This window comes from Anser brachyrhynchus, assembly GCF_964034855.1.
Source record: "Anser brachyrhynchus genome assembly, chromosome: 6".
NCBI lineage: Eukaryota > Metazoa > Chordata > Aves > Anseriformes > Anatidae > Anser > Anser brachyrhynchus.
Window position 1 is genome coordinate 28,373,877 of NC_137700.1, and position 20,119 is coordinate 28,393,995.

Consider the following 20,119-nt stretch of genomic DNA (forward strand, 5'->3'; position numbering starts at 1 on the left):
ACTTGCATTTGAATTGAAAGATGGGCTAGCCTTTCACAATACTTGTGTGGCTTTAAATTTGATGCCCTTTTGACTGCTTTACCTTTGTGCTTCAAAAATATTTGCCTTTAAAGGATCCTTTCATTTCCCCTAACTACAGCTCATCACTGTTCGAGTCTAGGTTTTCTTATGAGTTACATAACTTCTGGATTCAGAAAGTACAGTAAAGAAAGTTGTGTTAAACTGAAGTTTAACACAACAATCTCAATGTCAAGGTGAAAGAAAGGAGAGGAACAGCCATTGTATCACTAAGCTGCTTTCCATGGTAAACCACCATAGCCTACAGTTGTGTGAAAGACTGACAGTACACCCCAAACTCAGATTAACATGGCCTTTTCTCCCCCTCCTTATTTCAATTGCTTGTTGCATGAGATAGAAGCTGGTGAACAAATCAAACCTTTGCAGGATAACATTAAGGAAAGCTACGCTCATTTATATCATTCCTATATTCTAGGACTGCACAAATAAATAAAAAACATACATGTGGCTTCATGTTTGAGTTTCTGCCTGTTCAAACAGTTATCCTAGATGCTGTTTTCATCGTTATACACCAGGTAAGGAAATGGCATGCAAAGAAGACATCTTCATGAGAAGATCACCAATGGCTGTAATAATGGTACCTGCCTGTGCACAAGTGCAGTGGTATATTTTATTGCTAAGGTTTAGTGGTTTCTATATGTAAAGTAGCCTTTCAAAAATTGTAGCAGTCTAGCTCCTCCTGATATGGCTTAGAAATCTGCAGAGTTCATATTTTTGTAAGTTCCCATGCAAGCTCAGCAGCCTACAGAGAGGAATGGATTCCCCTTTCACATGACACTGACAACCCTACTCTTGTTTTGAGTTGCTGCAGCATTTATAGGAGAAGCACTCCTAACTATGTGGCTAAAATGCAAGAAAGAAAATAGGTTCCTTCTGAGCCTTTAAACTCTGTTTAGGACCAAGTAAGAACAGGAGAAAACAGAGGTATAAACTCAAAGGGTGAATATTTCCTCAGATTCCACAGTAAGAATGTTGCTTAGAGACCAAAGTATTTGAAGAAAAAACAAATGGACATGTAAATAACAAGGATTAATAAAAATAGTAATTTTTATAGTAATAGTAATTAGTTAGTAGTAATTAGTAATTAGTTAGTAATTAGATAGTAATTCCAGCAGAGAATACAAGAATAAAACTCTTTAAACTCTTCATTGCTAGGAAGTGTGATTTCAGAGATTATGACAAAGTAGCTGCTGAAACAGGAGCACAGAACTTCAACAGCCATTTAATTTCTTTTGTTTTATAAGACTCATTCATACCTGAAGTGATTGAGTATGGTAGGAGAAGCTCTCCAAGTGATGCTAAAAGTTTATCAAGTGTTCTTGAAGCAGAAGAATTTTTGGATTAAAAGATGCTTTTCTAATTCATTTTCATAAAATGAGGTTCTTACAATTGTATTGTTTGCATGTCTGCCATTCTTCCCCATAATTTTTATTCCTGTTAACTGGATTAAGCAAACTCTGAAAGCTAAGTACCAGTCTCAAAATCTCAAACTCATATATACTTCATGAATTCAAAAGTTGAGTAAAGAAGCATTCACCAGCAACATCATTCAAAGACGGTAGCCTTTATTTAATAGCCACCCATTCTGCATGGCCCGCTTGTTGATTAATTTGAACACATGAAATAACTAGCAAATAGGTACACTTACATCTAAACCAACTAAGGACATGCTGCTGCTTCTTGTACTAGCAGCAAAAGCGTATGTGAGTCACAGGTGTTTTTCAACAGAGGAACAACTGTCTGAGGCAAGGAAACCCTATAGCGTAAAATGGAGTAAGAGTATGGCTGGGAACTGGGGACACAGGACATAAATCTATAAGAAAAGAACTTTCAATACTTAAACCATTGACGGAATGATTTGTTCACGGTGGTCAAGGATAACTCAAATCATGGAAATAACAACATGCTTCTATTTGTTGTTCATTACCCTCTAGCTAAAAAGAGGAGTAACAATTTACCTGATACCCAAAGAGCAATGCAACCCCAGCAGTAAAATTTAAACTCATAAAACTTGTGCTACAATCAAACAGTCTGAATTTGGAGAACATAGCAGCACTTGTGGCAGAGAGAATGTGTCAATTCTCTTCTTACCGAAGAATGAATGGTCAACAAGAAGTAACAATTTGCTTGCATGTAATTGCCATGCTCAGACTACAAGGCATACAAATGATCTTTAATTGTAAATAATGATTTATGTAACAATTTTTCAATCTATCACTTTACCTACCAAAAGAGATTTTAAAAAAATTATTTTACTTTGAATTTTACTTTGTTTGCCTTGGAGCATAGAAAAGCATTTAGTATTGTCTCAGTAAGATCCTTTTCTGGAGCTGAAAGGTTCTTAAAATGCTTTCACGCTATTAAAAGTTACTAATTGTTTCAAAAAATGAATTCACTGGCAAAAACAACAACAAAAACACATACCTTTAAGAGTAAATTCTTTCCTATTCTTAAAGCGTGTAGAATACATAATTTACACTTCCATCTCACATACCGCAATGAAAAGATTACTTCCATAAAAATAGAATCTTATGGATTATAGAAATGCATTAAATGCTAATTTTAAGGTCATACATCATCTTATTTGTACACAAAGAGATCTTCCAGATGTATTTTAATTTATTAAAACTTTCAATTTTAAACAAACTTAAGTTTACATAAGAATCATATGTGTGAAGGCAGTGTAAACATACACTAAAGATCAGAATATAGGCTATGTTTAAGGAAATAGTGGTTTTTGGTTTTTTTTAATATCCTCTAGAAAATTTTGCCTCATAACATGCAGTGCTCTTCAGGCTTAATTTAAAGACCTCTTGCTTTTTTTAAAAAAAAAAAATATATATTTATTTTTAAGTTAGATCTTCGACTGCCTTCTTTATTAGCACAACATGGATATGAACCAAAGGTCATTTGGGTAAAGATGTATGTGAAGAGAGTCCATTCTTCTATGAAGAGAGATCTATAACTTGGCCTACAATTCCAGACTAGAACCTTGTGAGAGAAACAGAGAAGGAGGAGCTGGAAGAGGAAAAAAAAAAAAAAAAAAAAAAGCAAAAAGCAAATAGATATTGTCATGCAAATCAAAGGGAAAAATTCTCTCCCCTGTTACAACTCTGGAGCCTTGCAATTTCACAGGGTCTGTGGGATGGTCTTTACAAGAAGACACATTCATACCCAGAGAATTTATCAGCCTTGCAAGAAGGAAACTTCAGGTTCCAAAACCATCCAGAGGGACACTGTACTGTGAGCTCACACTGGAATTCAAACCGTGTCACTGCATTCTACTCTCAAAGTACAAAGCATGTGTTAAGATACCAAGCAGGAGAAGCATGTATCCAACAGAGCAGGGATGTTTTTTTAAACCTAAGCTAACAACAGCACAAACAATATTTAGACACAACATAAAATCACAGTGATATCACATAGCAATGATAAAATGTAAGGATGAAAACAAAACTTTAATAACATTCTATGTGTGTAAAAAGAAAGAGCGTCAAACATAGCACTTCCATATCATGCCAAATACAGATTCTTAATGTTTTTAGAGAGCTAAACAGGAAACACACACCCACAAACAAACATGAGATGTTCTCATCACTTAGAAAGGTGGAACAGACTTAAATTAATAGATGCTAATGTCTCAAACTTAATGCAGGGAGTGAAAAAAATAATTAATGCACGCAACGTTTGCTTCCTTTTGCTTTACAGTGTTGTATGTTTCCATCCTCATAAGTTACAGCAAGCAAATCCAACTACCTTTTGTGTTAAACCAAGGAGTCAGCAGCTCACTGAAATTCCAAGTTGAAATCTACAAGAGTTAATAGAAGTTACTGCTGCCTAGTTTCTCGTACCTTCAGTCACACAGATTAGTACCATTAAATACACATTTAAAACAACAGCAACACAAGAAATAGGCAATAAAACTTCCAAGAACTATAGCAGTTAGCTTTCTTACTGCATCAGGGACCAAGCTGAATATACAATCCACTCTTGGCCCAGTATAAAGATTCATCAGATAGATGATGCTTCATTTATACACCTTCACTGAAGAAGAGTTTTCTTTACAGAGATAAGACTGCAGCATGCACACTTATGTATGAGTGCATATGCACAATAAAACGCATCTCAGGACCATGGAAATCCCATTAGAATGTAAAGGTTTGTGAATGAAATCCAGAGGCCCCACAGAAGGCTATCAATTTTAGTCTAAAAAAATAGTCTATTTTATAGACTGGGAAACAACAATATAACTTCAAAAAACTGGAGCCTGTAGCTAGAGCCACACTAACGCAAGACAGACTTCTTGAATTGCATGCCTTTTCAAACCATTCTGAAAGCTTCTCTTGATAGAACCATTCACAAACTATGCTCAAGGACCTGCACACTGCTGTTTAGAAAATCAAATCAGCTCTAGCTACAACAGCAATTGCTATTATTCCGTTATGCACCAAATTTTCCATTGTGCACCTATTACGCTATAATAATTTTTTAAAAAGTATACCAGAAGTACCAGTATTCCCATACTTTCCTATACTTTGCCTTCCCATTCTGCCTATTCTCATAAAACAGTAAACTATGAGCAAAAGATGACATTTTTACTTCTGTGGATGCACTCAGGTTATCCAGACCAAAGTTTCTGCCAACATATTTCAGAAACTATTGTGTAAATTCAAGTATTGTCCCGTCACTCTGATCTGTTTTAGAGATACAAAATTACTAAACCAGGACTCAGCTATGACTTTCTTTAGGATAGTCAAATTACATAAGGAAGAATAGAGACACTTGATGTAACTAAATACTAGCTGGAATAAATTGCAAGATTTTTTGTTTAAACAGGTCAAATCCTGTGGTCAGCATTCAGAAAAATTCAAGAGTGAGGTTAATGGGATTCCTCCCTGAACAACTAGAGCAAATTCATCTCTCTGATAATGAAAATAAAATAATTCTGTAATTTCAGAGATTTGAAGCAGATCAGAAGAACCAGGATATGTTTTTATCTTTTCATCTTAATATACAGCAGATCGTATTTTATTTAGAGGATTACAGTTTCTTCAAGGCTCTCTCTCAAAGTTAGGGCAAAACATGATAACATTCACCACTGCTTCAGTCACTAGTCACGCTACTTTAGACTACATTATTTATTGGATCACAATGATCAAATCCTTCTTTTGACCCCAAACTTTGAAAAATACCACAGACTTAAAATACTTACAGTAAAAGCATCCATCTAATCTTTCTACTCCAGCAAAACAGAATGCTCTATCAGGAATGAAAAACTGGTTTCACTGAGGCTCACTTGACATAGGAATGAACCCACTGAGTATGGAAGGTAAAGACAAAGGGTGTTAAAATAGGAGTGAAATGTTGCAAGGAGCGTTTCCCCTTAATGAATTACTGGGAGATTTGTAGCAGGCCAGCCAGGGTAAGTCTTTCAGCATGTGTATCCAGAAGTGTCATGGACTTGCTGCACTATATCGTTGCTGCCCTTTCCATGAACTGGGCAGTTTCCTTTCACCAGTTTATTTTCACTTCTATTCTGGCAGCTGTCTACAGCAGTAGACATTTATCTTAAATAATTTGCTACTTGTTGAAGAATTCATTGGGGGAGGAGGGAGGGAAATAGCCATTCTTGGTGCACCATGTCATAACTGATTAAAAAGAAAATTCAATAAAGATAAAACAGATTTCCCACAGATTTTTTCCTCATTTCAGAGGAGATCTTGCATGTGTAGGAACCTTCTTCCTTCCCCCAAAACAAAACAATACCAGAACATGCTGGATTTACCTTTCAATTATTGTAGGTAGCAAAATTTGTGGAAATCGTTTGCTTTTACTTAAATCCTCCAAAGGATTTTCTTTGCAGAAAAAAGCTTAAGGATGACCACAGTAAAAATTAAGCCTACGAATTAAAAGAAGTGTAATACAGGTTAAGGCTTTTCCTTTCTTTCTTACATTACTAACTTATTGCAGTTATTAGGCAGAGTCTTTGATGCAAACTACTTATGTTCAGCAGCTAACCTGAAGAGCAAAGTTTCTGGAACAATAGATGGGACAGTGGAAATTCAAAGAGGTAAGAGCAGGATCTAATAGAGGTAAGAGCAGCATTTAATGGGGAATGTGAGTTATGTGTACATAACCTTAATTTTTGCATCAAGCAAAATTATCATCTGCCCAGTTTGTAGAGTACTGTGGAGGAAAGAAGAAATGTCGATGTCAAGTGTTAATGGCAATATGGATGTTCCAAGCAGAAAGAATAGAGGGGAGAAGAAGAGGAAAGATGGGAGAAAAAACAAACAAACAAAAAACACTGAAACATTTCTAATCTCCTTAACAGCTACAGTTCTGGGAGGCTGGCAGTGGGTGTTGTAAAGCAGTTTATTGTTTGGTAATTTTTATTAAATAGGAGTTAAAGCAACATGGGAAAGAGTGAAAATAAAATTTTGTTCTTATGCTGCTCATACGAAACCCAGGGGATCAACTGGTATTTCAAGCACTGGTTTTTACGAATGATTTGATGAAAGACCGGTAGCTGTTAAACTTTAACGGTTTTTGAGGCTTTATACAAATTCTGTGAAGTCAGAAGTTCACTGCAGCAGGTGAAAAACCAGGCAAGCCTCCCTTGCCCTCATTTTCTGTCATTTGAATGCAACAGTTTACACTGCAAGTTTGCATACTGTAGTCCCACAATAAAGTAAGCAGAATTGTAATTCGCTATTTAGAGTAGCTCATTTTTCCAGACTGAGCTAGCACTAAAACTATCCATTTCACAATTGCAGAGCTAAAAAATCCATTGCTTACATAATACATTTGTTATATTTGCAGTGTGTACTGTTTCTGTTCCACTACCTCAGAAAAGTTTCAAATGCAGAAAAACAACAGATAACATTGGAAAACAAGATATTTTCTTTTCACCATAAAGACTGAGTAATAACTAACTGGCATTCTCTAAATGGAGATTAACAGTGTTGAACCAGCTGTTCTCCATTTCACAAGTGTCTATGTCCCAGAAGTACCCAGGACAGATACTCTTTGGAAAGCTTTACCTCCAGAGTTCAAATTCAAGTTTAAACAAAACAAGAACAAACAGAACCCACACCCCAACACCCTCCCTCCCAAAATCTCCATAACATGCAACAACACTTCCTCACCCTGCGTTCATCTTCAACAACAGGTATGAATTGGTAAACAGTTAGTTTTAAAAAAAAAAAAAAGTAAAAAAGTTATGTGTAACACAATTATGGAAAGTGTGTTAGGAGTTATAATCAGAACCTCATCTGAAATGCCCTGATTCAGCCTAACATTTCAGCAGAAAAATGGACTTCAGATATGCGAGTCAGACTCCCTGAAGTTGCACAATACTAAACCAAGGGCTTTGACTCCAGTTAAAATCAACACCAGACAGATTTGCTCCAGTTCTCATCTGTCTGTTGGTTGAAAGTTTCATGAGAATATGAATTTCCATGAGGACTGTGTTTCAAAGAGCAGACATCTTACAAGACTTGCTAACCTTGAAAAAATTCCCTTGGAATCTTACAGCATGTGGATGCTATTTCTTATGTGCCCATTTCTTCAATCCAACCTCAAACTACACCGGACCTAAACCTCTTTACTCATTATTTTTAGGGGTGTGCCAGTTGGAGTACCATCTGTATTCCCCCTTATTTAGAGGCTTACAATATTTAAATTTTAAATTTAAACTTGTGGTGGAAGGGCCACCAATCTGCTTCTGCTATGTTTACCTAGGACAGAGCATCTAAAAGGGAGAGGAACACCAGCACTGTGTTATAAACTCTGAAGATAATCAAAAACATTTGACATAAGAACCAATCAACTCAGGTGATATGCTTAGCTGACCAAACGTAGTGTGAAATGATCACGCTTAGGTACTTTCAAAAGTAGACGAGCTTCTGTCTTTTATTTTGCAAAGGACTACCTAATGCATCATCATGAGTGGGGTTACCATTGGTTTGTAGCAACACAGATATGCAAGTCAAAGTGTTGATGAGACACTTATCAGTGCTTTTGAACTAAAAGCAAACTTAGATCTAATCACATACGAGGTAACAAAGAAGGTGGAGGCAGTCAGGGGTCTGAATGTTAGTCAAAAGACAGCAGGAAGTACTGTTGGAGCGCAGGTACCTAGCAAAATTTGTGCAGTCAGTGAGTCAAATCTTGCTGCTTTTCTTCAGAACTCAGCGTGATGGCCAGATTGCTAATGTAATGGTGGCTCTTGCCAAACCAACGTACCATTGTCAGCTTCTCTATTCACAGCTGATTCAACATAAGCTAAGGTTATGCAATATTTCACATTATATTATCAACTGCCTATAATTTTGCAAATCCTCAACTGATTAATTTGGATGCTCTCATTCTTCCCTGCCCTGGAACAGTCTTCTGGAGAACTTCAGTGCAATTGTACCACTGCTCCCTTAAATGAGATTAGGAAAGGAAGAATAACGTTGCCCCATCAAAACACGCAGATGACAATGCCTAGCACAATCACGTTTAAGAACAAGGACTTTAAAACTTGGCTCAACAGACCATTATTTTGTACATGTGTAAGCTCCGTATGGAGACCAGGATGAAGAATCAGTCAATGGAGGGGAAGGCAGAAAAAAGGACCTTAGCAAAAGGACTCATGTCCACAGACTAATTACTGCTTCACGAGTGACTGAGGACAACAAACTAAAGTGCTGTCAGCCCAAAAACTCTGACAGAAGTCTCTGTGGGATTGATTCTTTGAAATTCCGTCTTGTGGAAATACACTGATGTTGTTCATGAAGATTTTTTCGATTCAATTTCTTTTAAAAAACAATCAGCCATCTCTTTCTTTTCCTTCATGTATCAAGTCTAAACACGTTAGACTGGAGACCCAAACTTAACAGACACTCTTGCACCAATTTCCCTTCATCTCAGTCATACTTCACATAAAGGTGGGAGTACCCTGTCACCTTGCGGAGCTGCTCTGAAAGCAAAATGTCTTAACTGTGGTTAAGCCTTAGCATTCCAGAAGGCACCTTTGAGAAAACTCAGTATGCATCACAGATAAGGAAGACGATTTGACCTTCAAACTCCAAACAGCAGTATGCTCCAATTAAATGGAATAGGCACCCAACTGCCATTGCATGCAATTACAAAAGGAGTCTGTCAGAAATGTGTGTTAAATCATGGTCATAGGCCAAATATTTCTAGATTTCTTCCCCTTTGTGCTTTCCCTGATTAAAAAAAAATAAAAATAATAATAATAAAAAAACCCACCACTACTATGGATTTAGCAGGTCAGAAAAAGAGAGAAAGCCAAACCCAAAAAGCTCTTACATGGTTTATTTACTTAAAAAAACATGTTTTTATTGTAATCTGAACAAGGCTCAGTAACTACATTCTGGGAATTAAAGATTCAAACTCTGTTCTTAATTTCTTTTATTCCACAGAGCCAAGCCTTTCACAGATGCTGCACGGTCTAGCAATGGTCAGAGAAGACTAAGAGCCATTAGGATACTGAGTCCTAGACCAAATTCACAGCACTGACTCATAGTCTGGGACAAGTCACTTGACCTCCTATGCCTCAAACAGTCCAGCTGGAAAATACAGAAAGAAAAGCAGCAACCCTGAATGAGAAACAGTTATTATGACTAAGATCAGCTCCTGGATAAATCAAACATCAAATAAAATGTGTTTTCCATATGGAAGCTGCTTTCCTAAAGTGGAATAAAATGTAAATGCCTGTCAATTATAATTATCTGAGAGGCAAGTGGTGAGAAAAGCAGCTCTGGGACAGACCAACACAAAAGACTCAGCTAGGAATGAAGGACAGTTTTTGAGGTATAGAGAAATGAGAGATGGAAGATAGTCGGGCATCTGGCACCAACAGAGGTGAAACCATGATTTGAGGAGGTCAGAGAAAACAATGTGTCTGAGTCAGAAAAGGTCACTTATTCAATATTCCAGCTGTAAGATGAAAGAATGCAAGAGGAGATTTTTCAGAGCAGAGATCACAGATGTAAGAACATCTAAAAAGTAGATTGTTATTTGAAAATGCCACTGACATATGATGAATCCATCCTCTCACGCCAAATAATTTCTCATCAGCTCCCAATTTTACCTTTTCCTTCTCCCCTCTTTCAGTTCTCTAAGCAGTAATCCCTGTTTTCCCAGGTTTCCCATTCCATCAAGGAATCCAGTCTTTTAATTAAATTACAATGCCCCAATCTTAACTTCAATAATACTGCACTGCTTTAAATATTGGACCATCTGAAAAATCCTGGTCTTCTACAATTCTGCTAATACCCTCACGTCACAGATGTGCCAATACAAGGAGACGAAATATTCCATAGGAAACAGTAGATACATTGCAGCCAGGTCCTATACTTGCACATTCACCAACAGGTACAAGTGCTGTGCATCCAAAAATGATCACTGCTGCTCTGCTGCTATAAAGACATCCTCACAGAAGCCCAAGACAGAAAGCTGTATGTTTTCTTTCCATACAGAAGATGAGCCGAGTCTACCATGTACTTCCCTGTTCTGGACCACACACCAGCTGACCAGCAGTCATTCAAGATTGCTACAAGCACATCTGTGTCAGAAGCTAACCAGATCCTAGGTAGCATAAAAATGACATTTTGTCTGTTCTGTTTCTTCTTAGCCGTGCTTTCTGCATGTTTTTGTGACAGAAAACCATTCCATTAAAATACAGTGTTTTTGAGAGAAACATATTTCCCATACTTAAACAGCTAAGTATCAGTGTCATTTCTCACTGGTATTTATGAGGCTAATATGAAGGTGAATAGGTGACACTGCAGGTAATACAGATGATTTTTTTTAAGAATTAATACCTTCTAGAAGCATGTAGAAAACAAACAGCAAAGGAAAAAAGAACAACATCATCTGAACTTAGAATAGATACTGATTCTGCAGCATTACCACAAACTTTCAGATTTACCAGCCACAACTTCATGCTTTTAGAGAAAACAAGAACTACAAAAATTTCAGATGTCTATGGAATAAAATGTAGGCTGAACAGACAATCAGTGTCAGTAGTGAATTGTGAACTAAGCAAAACAGCTAGAGTCTGAGAAGCATCCAGCTACAAATTACACCGTGAATCATTTAAAGAAAGTGATTTCCTTGGACTGACTTCGCAGAGGTAGAACAAATTGTGAGTGTGCTGCATGCACAGCACTATCCAGTTCAAGTTGGAAACATAACATCAGGAAGTCCACTAATATAACTGATCAAAGAAGCAACTCCTATGAAGATTGGTAGAACTTATTCAAAACATTAAAAAGCAAACACATGCAGAACTTTAGTTAACAGAATTTACAGCACAGAGATTTTAGCAGATGACACACGGGTATGCCTTGGTTTCGGTAAAGAATACTATCTTTCACAATACAATTAACCTATGTAATAAACTATATTTAAAGTCAAAAGATACTTACTCCACACAGATTAACAAGGTATCACCACAAAATCTTTCATTTCTAGTAGTCAGAGGAAGGTGGTCATTTAACATTGCTCATATACCAATCTAAGAAAAAGCTCCAAAGAAAATACAAGCATAAAGACAGGCAAGTCCAGGATCTGTATACTAAAGTTGCCAGTGGGAAAAAAGTTATCCATTAAAATATGTGTTCTCAACAGAAATATATATATATATTTGTATATGAATATTGTTGAAACAAACTCAAATAAGTAATACAGAAAAACATAGTAGGTTAATAAAATCAAAGTTCCCTTCTGAATATAATGGATTCATCTGAAGAGAGGTAGAAGATGTGACAGATTTATTTGAAAGTGGGTAGCTGCCTGTTTTCTTCCCATTCCCACCAGACTTCTCTGAAATAAGTTGTTGATAATGTCACTGACTACACCATAAAAATGTGACTCTTTAAAGGTCACTCCCAGTTATTTTTTGGTCATTATGAAATTTCAAGGCCGTATCACCTAACAGAACACTCAGTCCCGAAACAGCCTCTCAGCCATACAGCAGGGGTGGCTCCAGCCATCCTGAGCATGGGGATGGCTCAGCCTACTCTGAGCATATCGGTAAGCAAGCAAATGCAGACAGCTTAGCATACTTACTGGATATGACTGCAAGTAGAGACAATTCTCTCCAGAAAATCTGGAAAATCTTGACATTCTGGCTTGGAAAAGGACCGCAGAGTCCCAATTAGCGTAGAACATTTCAGAACAGGCCCTCCACCAGAAACAAAGCTCTATGCAATTGAGCATTGCTTTTGAGGCTCTTAAGGTGTCCTTTAGACACCTTAACAAATATGTTGCCTGCATAAAATGGCAGCGAAATGCATAAAAAGACACCTGAGACAGGATGATTTTTTGCAGCTGCAAAAAAGCCTGAAAAGATGCTTTTTTTCTTTTTTTTTCTGATCTATACAAACAAAGTGTGTCAGTCTGCATTCATGGGTTCTCCCTCAGTTGTATAAATACACCTATTGATTTAGTGAAACAAACTAAAAAAAATGTTGACAAGCTCCATTTGAAACTCAACTTCTCTTCAAAACCAACTAACTGAACAAGACTGGCCACATCAGAAACCCTGCAGCAGTGACAAGGCACCAGCATTCTCACTGCAGCAAATTAGTTAATCCTCTGCAGTTTTTGCTGGGGTGGGATAACCTGCCAGGGCACAGGACAAGCCAGCAGCATTTATGGCCTACCAAGGCGGGGCGAGAAGTGTCACTTTACTGAGTGGCCTCAGGCTGCTCCACAGGGTATATAAACCCACACTGGCAGCTTCCTACAACAGTACAACTTCCAAAATACTGCAGTGAAAACTATCAATAGCACAGAATATTTTATGGGCTGTGAAGCCAGTACTGACAGTTCCTCACTTGCATATAGCCAACAGAAAACGGAGGGGTAAAAAAAAAATAATAATAAAAAATTTTAAAAAAAGCCTTTAGAAGAAAAATAGGGGAAGAGAGGAGAGCAGCTGAGTAAGTGATCGAAGAACAGAAGGCAGCGTGAAGGCCTAAGCAACACAGTCTTGCAGTCAGCAAACAATCCAAAAACCCAAAGAACTAGACTTGCTAACCACAACTCAGTGAGTTATCTGATCTGATGAGGAGGATATGAAACATGGAACTATGCCAATTTATGGCTAATCTGCTGTCAGGGATTCTCATTTAGCAGGAAAATGGCAGTTCTGTAAGGTCAAGCAAAGACCTCTCTTGACAGTATCCTTAACAGGATGTCAAAGAAAACATTTGGGAATCCCAAGGCAGACAGAACCAAGACAAACTTCTTGTTGGAATTATTACAACTTAGCATTCTCATTCTTCTCTTTCCATTGTTTTGATCATGTTTTTCTTTGCCATTCACAAGTAAGCTGCCATGTATTTGAACACTCCTGTTAAAGAGAAACGCTTTGGCAAGTCACCAAAAGGGATATCTCACTGCTCCTACACACCAATGGCAAAAATGAAGTTACTGCAGCTTTTTGCCCATACTAGTGCAAGGCTTGACCACAATCACTGAGTCAGGAGTCCAATTACCTCTTTCCTTTTCCCTTTTAGGATTACACCAATACTATTCTATTATTTTCAGACTTTTGTGCCGAGTATCAGGTTCTTACATCTTTTGGTGGGCTATCAATACAATAAACAAGCGTACTACTGTGCAAGCCCCTTCTCTGTCATCTCAGATTTTCTATTGTCCAGCCCTTATTTTAAGTAACTTAAACTCCATGTCAGCCCCCAAAGACTGGTTAATCTGGTAACCAACCACAGTAATGCAACATTAATGAAGGAAAAGCATGAGACTAATATTTACTCTTAAAGGATACTACTTGAAAAAGAAGCTCAAAACCTCTACTGCATTGTATGGGTAAGATCACACTGAATTAGTGATGGTTCAACCACTTTGGAAAAAATGTACAAATTTTCCACCACTGTCATCCAGAAATATTTTAAATGTTTTTACATCGAGTCTAAACAGAACGTTACTGAAATAACTTTAATGATTTTTCAATCTTACTTACCTTGCAAGCAGAGCCAAAAGGCCAAAATACCACTGAATATTCTCTTCACCAAATGAATAGACAGTAAGAGGTTAATACCAGAAATCAACTTTTTGTTTCAGCTTTTCCAGCCAACATTTAAAGTCTCAAGAAGCTTGGAAAAACTGACAGTATTTTAGGTGCTTAAATCAACAAATCACAACTTTAATATTTCTTGAAACAGTCATGCTTTCTTTCTTTCTATGTTGATACAGTGCCAGTACATCAATGTAAGCAACAAATAAAATGATTCATAAGATTATAACAAATAAGTCTAGCAAATTTGTTATAACAAATAACAAATTATAATAAACAATTAGAAAAGTCTAGCAACTCAAGCTTTCACAGGGAATACGAGATCAATGTCAGTCTTTCTCTTATCCTAGAGACATTTTTGTTCTCTAAATGATTTGATCACTCCAATTAACAGTAACCTGAATGGAAAAATGGATTGTAATTATCACAAATATTATTTTCAGTCAAAAGAATGTGAGAAATTAATATAGTGTAATCTGTGGATTGGTGCTAGGTGAGTTTAACTTTTTTTTTTACATAGCTTTAGTAAGAAATCTGAGTGCCTATCATTTTTTTGCTATTTGTACTTAAAAAGGACCGAGACAAACTATAGGAAGAAAATTCTAACAAAAAGTGCGTCCCACTTGTTTTTTATTAGTATTTCAATTTTCTCCTTATAACTCCAAAATACTTTAAATGCACTGTGTAGCAATTTATAAAACATTTAGCAGAACTGATAATAAAAACACCCTCAACAGCTGGAGGCAAAGAACGGCTACCTTACTTAGCATTACAGGACTTTGGCCCAAACTATACACTGCAAAACAAATAAACAACAACAAACCCTGCTTTTATCATCAGCTCAAGTTATACAGCTCTTCAGGGAAGCCACACATAGGTTGTACCCCTGCGTGGCCTTGCCTAGAGCTTTCAGGGAAGGGACAGAACTCCCAACTGACTTGGAGCTGTGTGCGAAACCTCCCTGCTGCTGGGCCACAGCCCACTGTCTGGGGTCTCTCGCTGCCCACATCAAGGAAGGCTGCCCAGAATCTCAGTGATGATACAGCCTTCATCCTTCACCTCCAGCAACAATCCTACCACCAACCTGTCCCCACAAGTGCTGGAAGAGAGGGCACAAGAAGTCACAGGAGACAGTCCTCACCTAGACTTAGAATTCTTAAGGTTTTTGTACCACTCTGTGATTTTTACCCAGTATAAAGGACTGATGAAAGACTTATATGCATATACATAAAACAGGTTATAAACAAACCATTAAACAAGGTCTGTGGTATATCCTGATCCCTTCCTGATACCATTAATAAGAAGATATTGCCGTTACACTGCTTGTAATCTGGAAAATTCAACTTTTCCTTCCCTGGCTTCATCCTACAGTATCCTGAAAGTGGGAAGAAAGCTCATGCTTGCTGCAGCAGAGCTAGCCCCATGAGATAAGGACAACCGACTGCTGGAATAGCTGTACTCAGTTAAGATACTGCAGCCTTTTCTGATGTGGCAGAACTGCCCAAGTCAATGAACACTTGCAATTGTTCAGAAAGGCTGAAATGCACTCTTTCTGACAACATGTAGTTTCTTCCATTTAACAGAAGCAAGAGGGAGGAGGTAGGGTTATGATCCTTGTAACAATCACAACTCACATCACAAGCTTGATCACAATCTGAACTAGAGGGATTGGCTTAGCAGTGTAGATCTTGAACTATTGCAGATGTCCACCAAATTTGACATTTCCTCATTCTCCCCTCTTTGTTGTTCACAAAGGACATGACTGCTAATTTCTTCCTTATGTTTATATCTGTTCTTTGCTGAGTAACACAATAGCGACGAATTGTTTCAATACAATTAAACGATGCCTTCTGCAAAGAACACATACTTCATACAGTGACCAAATGTAGCAATTTTAACCAAAAAAATCCATAAATGTGACATTTTCCTTAAATGAGAATTTCCAAGAGTGTTGTAATTATAAGCTCTTACACAGCATAAAGAGAAATTCAAAAATTTTAACTGTTTCTAATGTAATAATCAGAAAATGCGATATTTAAAAAATACACATCAAATAATGTCATGGGTTTATTATTTATTTATTTGAAACAGATGCAGCAATTCCGGGAGCCATGAATCACAATTTTTGAACAGTCGGGGACGACAGACTTAAAGCAAGACTTGTTTCTGATGCCAAATTTAAGTCTGAAAAAGAAACGTTGCTTATTCCCGATAGATCGAGTCTCCAGACCTACTAGAAGCAAGGAGAGAATAGGTATAAGGAATTCCTTTTCGTGGAAAAGAAACTGAATTTATTACAGGCTCTTCAGCCTGGTAAGTTTCCACATTTAAAAAGTGGCTTTGCACAAACTGTTTTTGCTGACACATTTTTATCTAATAAGTAGCTGAAAACTGCATTGACGGATTTTTCATTCCTAACAGTCTTATAACTGACATACACTTGTAAAACCTGCCCAACTCAAGACTGTATCATGAGATGACATAGATCCAAACTTAAACAAATACATAAAGCCATGACCCATTTGTTTTGATATTCTGCAGTGTTCCAGACAGGGAGAAAAGCCATCACTGAAACCATGAGACATACAAGACTTCACAATTTATTAAGAAGATTAGCTGGGTTTAGTTTGTGCAGTAATGATTAGTCACTGAATATGTGTTGGTTTGAAAGCCTAAAAGGTCAGGGATCAAGGAATTATTTGGCTTAATTGTATTTAGTTCCTTTTTTTCCATCTTTTAAATGGTTAAAAGTTTCTTGAAATCAAGCAGAACTTTGCAAACACAGAACTCCAAATATGTTCTTCACAGAACAACAAATGCACCTTAAATATTGCGTGTTTTTTCACTTTCCGATTATATTTGTAGAACTGCCTGCTGTGAAATGACAAAGTTCATGGTTCATCTGAACTTTTGAACTCAAGTGAGTATTTGACACAGCAAAACAATCTAAATGAACCTAACACAAAGTTTTCATAGTTTAAACCTAGCTTTCAGGCCTTTGTCTGGGGCAATTGGGTAGGAAAGTTCTTTATTGATGTTGTAAAAACTACCAGTTTAATAACAGGCAGAGAGAGTGGAGAGATCAGTGGAAAGAGCACCTTAGCATTTCTGAAATAGTGCTGGTTTGGTAGTTCATTGAACTTTACCTGACCCCGTTACGAAGGCTTCCCCAGGACAAGTTGTAGCTGCATTTGTGACAAGACTGAAGCTTCCTATCTTATTTCAAATAGGCTCCAGGGCTGGGAGTTCACAGATAAAGTTAGTTAAAAAAAAAAAAAAAAAAAATACTCTGCACACATGAATTCACTTGGCTCCCTACACTGCAATTTCATTTTTATGTTCAGGCTGGATTCTCTTTATTATGGAGAAGTTGAAATATTTTTTTCCAAAGGGAAAAAGTTTGTCTTGACATATACCAGAATGAGTCCTTAAAAAAAAATAAAATGAGAAAACATGGTGCATTTAAGATTCTTATGGCAATGCTCCTCACAGACCCTAAATCTTGGCCTGCTTGCATCTGACTGCTATGATCCCTTCTTAAGAGTTGCTAAAAATTCTACAGAAGGAAGTCTCAATTCACACGTTACCAATTTTAGACCTACCAGCCAGCAAAACTTGGAAAATATTTTGAGGCTTTTAAAATTACTTTTAAGACCCTGGAAGATGTCCCACACTTCAAGTTCACGATCAGTTTCATAATTCACCAACATGTATGAATGACAAAGATATCTGACCACACTAACAGTGATGATTGCATACTGCACGGGGTTCAGATGGGCCTTACAACATCAACAGATGGGTGATGAAGCCCTACAACCATTCAGTCCTTTCTAAATCCCCGGTGAAATTAATCACTCCGCACCAGAACCTTTATTTCACCATCCCATCAGACTAGAGTCGCTCAGGACTTCCCTTCCATGCAGAAGAGTGGAAGAGATTACCTAATTATTTACTTTCTGCAGCTGTAACAATTGCCAACAATGTTAAATTTAATGTCACCTCTCCAATAAAGCTTACTAACATAGATATATGTGCTTTTATCCAGCTGAATGACACCAGGAAGACAAGTTCGAGTACCAAAAAACCCCTAAAGCATTTGCTATTCCATTATTTTCCCCCTAAACCTCTCAGGGTGACCATTTCACACCAAAGCCCACTCACACAGTTCCGCTTCTAAGCCTTCCACTTCATTCGTGGTAGGCAAGGCTCACTTCCACCACACGGGTTGTTTTTTTGGTGGTTTTTATTTATTTATCTATTTATTTATTGCTTGTTTGTTTAAACCCCCTGCAAGGCGAGAGCGTTTTGCAGGAACGAGAAAAGGAAACGCCTGCCTCCCCGACGCGTCGTGGGGCTGCGGAGAGCACGACGGGCACCTCCAACCGCCCCCCGCCCGCCTGCCCGCGGACAAACGGCTCCCCCGTACCTGCAGCGGGCGGTCCCGGTGCCTTCCCCGCTCGCTTCCAAACCCAGCACCGCCGAGCTCCGGCCGAGGAACGGCGGCCACCTCCAGCCACTTCCAGTCACGAGCCCGGCGGAGGCGAGGGGACACGGCCGCGGCGCTGGGGGGGGGGGGGGCGGCCTTCGTGCCGCCGCCGCACCTGCCCCGCTGCGCGCACCTGTGCGCCGCGCGCTGCTCCCTCAGCCCTAACGGCCGCGGCCCCCGGCCCTAACGGCTGCCCCGCTAACGGCCGCGCTGCCCCCTCACACGCACACCCCGCCTCAGTAACCGCGGAGCGGGGAGTGGGCTCCCTCCTGGCACGGAGGGTGCTAGGACCGGGGGCTGGAGGTGGCCGTCACACCTGCGGTTTGAATCCAGCCCTCCATGCTAACCAGGGGTGCCAGCAGTGATGGCAGAGCCTTTTTTTTCCTTCCTTTTTTTTTTTTTTTTTACGGTTTTGGGACCCCCCCCCCCAATGTCCTACAGTGTCCTTAAGTATGTGAAGAAACTGACAGCAACACACAGTTTGAAGGGCAGTACCCTCGTGAAATTTCATACAGGGATCTGATCTACAACACGAACATTTTGTTCTCTCCAGCACTTGCACTAATTTGAAAAAATGTAATAAAATCAGTTGAACCTTTGATTGGCTCCATGTACTCCCCATGAAGTGGAGAATTCACACCTTATATGCTCCATAAACTAGCCTGATGTTTTTTTCAAGGGATAAAGTTACTTTCTTTCCATCTGCTGTCATTCCAGTAGAAGACCCAGACACAGCTACCGCAAACCCAGCTCAGCCTGGACCCGCAGAGCAGCTGCACCTTGCGATCCCTCTGGGCTGAGGGTGGAGGAGTGGCTGTTGGCACCCATTTTGTGAGCCAGAGAGAAAGTTACCTCTGGCATCTGGCATGATAATGGACAGGAAAGATTTTGTTGCCAGCCCTCCTGAGGCTGCTGTTACCATCACAGCGGCAGGTGTGGATGACCAATATGTGTTTAATCCTTCACATCCCCTTGTTGTTCTTCTGGGAAGTTCAGAACAGTATATCAAACCCATTCCCCAACTGAAACACTGAATCCTCTGTGAGACTTAGGAAGCTGACCCTTGCTCTGTAGACCCTGTGTGTGCCCCTGCTCTCCCATTTCTTTCTAATTTGTTGTAGGACTTAGTACTGGCAACCTATTACGGAAGCATCAATCAAATCAGCTCCTAAAATGGCTTGCTAGACTGCTGTGTTGATGCATACATTTTTAAGAGATTAGGAGGGAGAAAGTTTAGAAGGGAGCAGTGCCACCGAAATAGGCTGGGGCCAGTTTTTTAGGTCTTTTTTCAGACATGGCATCTTTAATCACGCAGGATCTCCCTGCTTGGTGCTAAAGAAAGGTCAGGTCTTCAAGGTAGCTGGTAGATCATGTAAAAGTCGTCTTCCATTTATTGTAAAAGTTGTCTTCCTGTGCATAGCTATCCATAAGCAGTAAGGTAGCGGCAAATAACTCTGCCGTCTGGGAGTCATAATTCTGGATGCTGTCTTATTAATTAT

At 38.7% G+C, this 20,119-nt stretch overlaps 1 long non-coding RNA gene across 1 annotated transcript in view; it reads right to left on the minus strand.

Moving 5' to 3' along the window:
• The window catches only part of LOC308197706, a 57,821-nt gene extending 38,469 nt beyond the window's left edge, over positions 1 to 19,352 (minus strand). Inside the window, exon 1 of the long non-coding RNA XR_013953228.1 lies at positions 18,561 to 19,352. This is a non-coding gene — a long non-coding RNA (uncharacterized lncRNA). The remainder of the gene's footprint in view (positions 1 to 18,560) is intronic.
• Positions 19,353 to 20,119: the final 767 nt, after the last annotated feature.